Source organism: Neltuma alba, unplaced genomic scaffold, assembly GCF_004799145.2.
Source record: "Neltuma alba isolate B1F8T4 unplaced genomic scaffold, ASM479914v2 tig00011960_pilon, whole genome shotgun sequence".
Lineage (NCBI taxonomy): Eukaryota > Viridiplantae > Streptophyta > Magnoliopsida > Fabales > Fabaceae > Neltuma > Neltuma alba.
In genome coordinates, this window is record NW_021636538.1 from 1 (window position 1) to 5,631 (window position 5,631).

At 39.3% G+C, this 5,631-nt stretch overlaps 1 pseudogene; it reads right to left on the reverse strand.

Moving 5' to 3' along the window:
- Positions 1-659: 659 nt before the first annotated feature.
- Positions 660-1,805, reverse strand: LOC114719942 (transcription factor MYB54-like; annotated as a pseudogene).
- Positions 1,806-5,631: the final 3,826 nt, after the last annotated feature.

Here is a 5,631-nt window from a genome sequence, read left to right on the forward strand (position 1 = left end):
TTTCATCTGAATAAAAAATGTAATGCAACACCACAACAATTGCAACGAAAAGGATCCGATTGGTTAAGCATATAAAATATTGAGGTGGAGTTATACAGTATAAATTGTCACGGGCGGTACATGTAAAAGAACAGGGTCAAACATCCAATACCAAACGTTTACCCAGTTGAAAAAGTGCCAAACCCCAATAACACATGTTTCCAGGTAAACAACCAATTATAAATGACTCCACTACTTTCATTCATTCCACCCCTCCCCGTCTAATCCAATTCAACCTACCTCGGCTTTACCCACAATAAAGCGCCAAAGTCCACAACATCACCCAAAACGAACCCCACCATCCTCCCTTTCTCCCTCTTGTTTCTGCCCCCGTCCAAATCCAAGGCATGTCTTCTTATTATATTTTTCAAACTCATACTCTTATAGACCTACCCTCTGTTTTTTCCTTCTTTCCCCACTTCCCCTGTCATGAGTTCGCCTTTTACTTTTAGGTGCCTTTTGCCCTTTTGTGAAACTAACTGTACAAAATGGAGTGCCTCTAGGACCTACTTCTGCTACATCCCCATTTTTTCTGCAACTCCTACTGTATTACGGACCCTAATGGTGCTCCTGACTGAACAGTGACCCCCAACCCACACTCTCGATTTAGGCCTTTTCTTTCAATCATCATACGCTCCTACCCCGAGGAAATCAATGAATGGCATGTTCATGTTATCGCCCCCGTTCTCACTTTCCCCACAAATTGAGAGGCTCGTCCTGTTGGTGGCCACTGACTCAGATACTGAGATTTCTGAGTTTGAGTCTGAATTTGATTGGTCCACTACTCCCATCAGCTTCCCCATTTGTGCTCTTCCCTCATTAATCCGTTCTACCGACAAACATCCTGTCGAATCCCACGTCCCCAGTTCTCGACTTCATCTCATTGGATAGACCTGCAAAAATCCCCCCGTTTTAACATAAACGATAATGAGATACGTAATGAAAAACGAAAGACGAGTCGAGAAGCGTACCCATCAGCGATCCGTGGCCCTGGGGGCTCGGGTTTGGGAACAATGTGGCACTGAGGGAGAGATCAGTGGAGGATGAGGCAGATTCATCGATGAGGTTGCTGGAGTTGGTGGATTCGCTCACTGCCTTATTTGAGAGGGTCAAATTTAAAGCCTTTGGGCGGATGATTTCCGAACAAGACCTCCTCCTCCTACAGCCAATTGATTGCTCTCTGTGTTCCTGGCCATTATCACGTGCCAGTGGTTCTTCACCGCATTATCTGTCCTCCCAGGAAACAGTTTGGCAATCATAGCCCATTTGTTCCCGTACATTCTATGAGCAGACAACAACCTCGCCTCTTCTTCCTCAGAGAACGCCCTCCTGTTAATTCTGGGATCGAGCTGATTGAACCACCTCAGTCTGCAACTTTTACCTGCGATGACAATACATCGAGAGAAACCAAAAGCAAGGGGGTTCAGTTCCTTCAAAACGGTCAAATTCTAAAATCAGTAAAGTAATAGCTTGACGACTTCCGGAAACATTACAACAGGGCTGTGGATTACCTGATCTTCCTTCGAGATGGTCGGCGATCAAGTTCAAATTTGAGGACCGTACTGAACTACGAGCTCTTTAAGCCTGGCATCTTCAGCTGGCCTCCAGTGGCCTCTAGCGCAGAGCTTTGTGTGTCCATTCCTGGAGCCAGAAGAGCTCTTGGCTTCAATGTCCTCCTCGCCAAGTTTGAAAGGCAAGCCCTTGTTCTGGGCCTCTGAAGGTCCATCAGCTTCACCGTTGCCTCTCATTGTTCCCCTCTTCACCTGGGGCGGGGAAATGAGGGGCTCAGGACCTGAAAGCCAATCTCGCCGCCAGTCCGGCCAAAAGTGTTTGACAGTGAAAGTTGAGGAGCTCGAACGATAAGAGGGGAGGCGTAAGAGGGAGCTGGTGGCAAAAGACTGACGTCCCCACTAAAACCGTCACCCCCATTGTTGAACTTTTGCGAACTCATGGAAACAGAAGTCCAAGAAACACAGAACAAGAGACAAAAACGCTAGGAAACCGAGAGGACTGACGTTTAAAACCCCCAAATAGGTTCCTCCTGATACGAGATGGACTAAAAGACAAACTGATGTGATCTTTAGTCAGATGTAAGGAGGATCCGAATCAAAAAGGTACAGGATACAATCGCGTTGCAAATTCCCTCCCTCCTTCAGCCATGAGATGAGCTGTGAAGGAGTACCGCAGAAGACTGTGGGGGAGAGAGAGACGGGCAATGGTTTGGCGGTGGAGTTGAGAGAGAACGGGAAGGAAGAAGAGTGTTTCAAATATGAGGGATGGTCGAATGGAATAGCGAATAAAATGGGAGATTTCGCAGTGGGAACTAGAGAGAGAAGGAGGAGAGCAATAACAAAAAGGCAGAAACAGGGAGCCCACACAAGATTCTGTTCAGGGTTCACTCCGATTTCCTCTTTCTCGCTGCGGAAAAAGCAAGAGAAACAAAGGAAAGGGGAGGGTCCTTATAGCCGGGGAGACGGATCTGAGTGTCTCCGTGAGAAAATATAATAAAAGAAGTAATTTGAAGTGGAGCAGAGTCTGTGATATGTGGATTACATGCAACCCGAGAAGCGCTCGTGTGGGTGGGTTGGCTGGATGCCAGGTATTTCTTATTTGGTTTCAATTAGTATTTTTTACTAAAGTAAGTATTTTTTTAAAAATTCATTTCAAACTACGCGAAACCATTTTTAAAGAGCATTTTTTAAACGAAAAAACTCCCCCTACAGGCCTGAATCATCTGTCTTTGTCTGCCTATGTACCCCTTTTTTATTAACGGCGTGTTTAGCAACTCAGAAAGTATTTTTAAAAAAATATTTTTTTATAAATCAAGAAATTTTTTTCACATATTTAAAAATATGTTTAAAATTATAATTTTATTTCTACTTAAACACCCTCTAAATAAAAGAACGAAACGGTAAGTATAAAACATCTTGGCTTGCTTCCACAAGCATCATCATTCCCTTAGCTTGTAGTTGGTTTGAAATGGTTTATTAAGAGCTTTCCAGTAATAATTTATAAAATATAAAATAAATGTGTGAGGAGTTTTGTTTCAACTTACATAAAACATATTCATAAGTAATATTATCTTCGGTCCTAATTTAAGAGTCAATTGATTAATTTGAGAAGATTAAGGAAGTAAGTTAAGTTAGTTATTTGTTCGAAATATGTGTTGTCTTTCCTAAAATGTTCTTACTAATCAAGTGTATTAACTAGAACTATCATTATTAAAAGGGTTATTTTGAAAAAAATGTATAAATATAAGAGATAAAGTAGATTGGGGTCTTACATTTAAAACCAAAATAAAAATCAAATAAGATTTTATATTAAGAATCGAAAATAGTATTAAACAAGTATTTGATATTTTGGCTTTTTTACCCATTGTCACATGTCCGCCATGGGAGCCTCATTTTCTGTTTCAAATAAAAGGGGTGTTTGGATTATTAAAGAAGGTGATTTTAAAAAGTATTTTATTATAAATCGAGATAAATTTTTTTATTTTTTTATTTATATACTTTAAAGATATTTTTAAAATCATGATTTTGTTTGCACTGTAAAAAAAATATTGATATAAACAGTGATCTTACAGTTTGGGTTCAATTCATTTTCTTTCAATGTCCAGCTTGCAATGACCCAAAATTATAATGGGAAAAAAACGATGTGAGTACTGTGTATCGTATTGGAGCCTCTCTAAAAGGGGAAAACAGAGCAACAGACATTGGGAAGCAGGATTTTGAACCGGTTTTAAAGTTGCCTTGCAGACTTGCACGGGTGTAACCAATCAAAAGGACGATGGTTTTCTGTTTTTTTTTTATAACAAAAAGCAGGCTCATGCTTCCATTGGGAATGATAAAAGGAAGTAAACAGTGAAAATAAGTACATTTAATATCCCCCCCAAATTATGTATTCTCATCTTACGAGGCCAATCAGCGATTCAGCTGCGTGCGCACCCCGTGACATTCCCGGTGTACGCACAGTAATATCTCTGATTCTAATTATAAGAATCATTGATTAATTTGAAGAAATTTAAAAAAAGTTAGTTATTGTCATAAATAGATATTTTATTTCTAAATATCTTTATTAATCAAGTATATAGCTAGAACTACTATTGTTAAAAGGGCTGTCTTTGAAAAAATACATAAATATTAGAGACAAAATAGATTGAGATCTTATATTTAGAATCAAAATAAAAATCAAACGAGATCCTATATTAAGGACCGGAGGTAGTATATTATTATTCGGTCCTAATTATAAGAGCCATTTGACTAATTTGAATAAATTAAGAAAAGAAGTCAAGTAGTTTACAAATACGTGTTGTCTTTCTAAAATATCCTTACTAATCAAGTATGTTGGTTAAAACTATAATTATTAGAAGGACTATCTTGAAAAAAATTGAGTAAATATGAGAGACAAAATGGATTGAGATCTTATATTTAGGACCAACATAAAAGTTAAACGAAATTTTATATTAAGACAGGGTACAGTAATAGTACTAGTTAATATGAACAAGAAGAAATGTTTGCTTTCTAATTTTATTTTTCATTAAAATTAAAAATTATGTGCTTTTTTTAATTTAATAATGAAAAGTATGTCAGCAATTTATGATAATCAAGAGGAGGCAAGATTTAAAAAACAAGAAGCGGGAGCAAAGGAGGAATGGGGAGGGGACCAGTCCCAGGCAGGAAGTGGGGTGCGGGGAGAGGCAGGGAAAAATAAAAAATGAGCAAGAGAAGCATGTGTCTGCGATGTGATCCGTACGGACGTAGACGAGTTGGGATAAACTTACAAGGAAAGTAATATGAGGTTGGGTTTGACTGTAAAAAGAGGAAGTGTCTGAAGAGGGGTAAATGCGACAGGGTCGTTAAGGGGGTTTGGAGGATTGCGTAGGAAGGGAAGGGCACACGCTTTCCCCGTTTCTGGCTTTCCGTTAGACTACCCCATGTCCCATGTGTGCCCTCTCCTCCCTCTCCTCCCCCTCCGCATGCAGGACACATATCGATCAAATACTCGTAGCATATATATATGTACGGCACCACTGATATTAATCAGGCGTCGCATCGCTTGCTCCTGAGTCATAAATAATTTAAATAGAAATCAAATTATGATTTTAAAAATAATTTTATGATACATAAAAATTTTATAGTTAGAATTAAAAGAACATAAAATAAATATGTAAAAAAATTTATCTTGATTTATAAAAAAATTTCTGATAAAGCACTCATGCAAGCATTCAAACAAACATAGTTTTTGAGATTGTCGTATGGGGTGGGGCCGGGGGTGTGGGATGAAGGAGCACGTGAGGCGGGCAGGCGCATAATTACGGGGACAGTTACTACTTAGTACTGGTGTGTAATCATAGTAATTCATGGAGATGGGTGACGAGGAAAAGATCTGGTTCTGATTCGCGTCTCACATCGCACGGCGTGAGTAGCTTCTTAGAGAAGCAATTATCCAAAACTGGCTAACGCCACAGTGCCTGCACACGCCTCGCCTTCTCGCCCTTTACCTCATTCACTTCCTACTTCGTCCCGCCTTCCATGTTTTTTTTAAGTCAGAACAAATTTTTTTTATATATTTATCTTGTATTTATAAAATTAT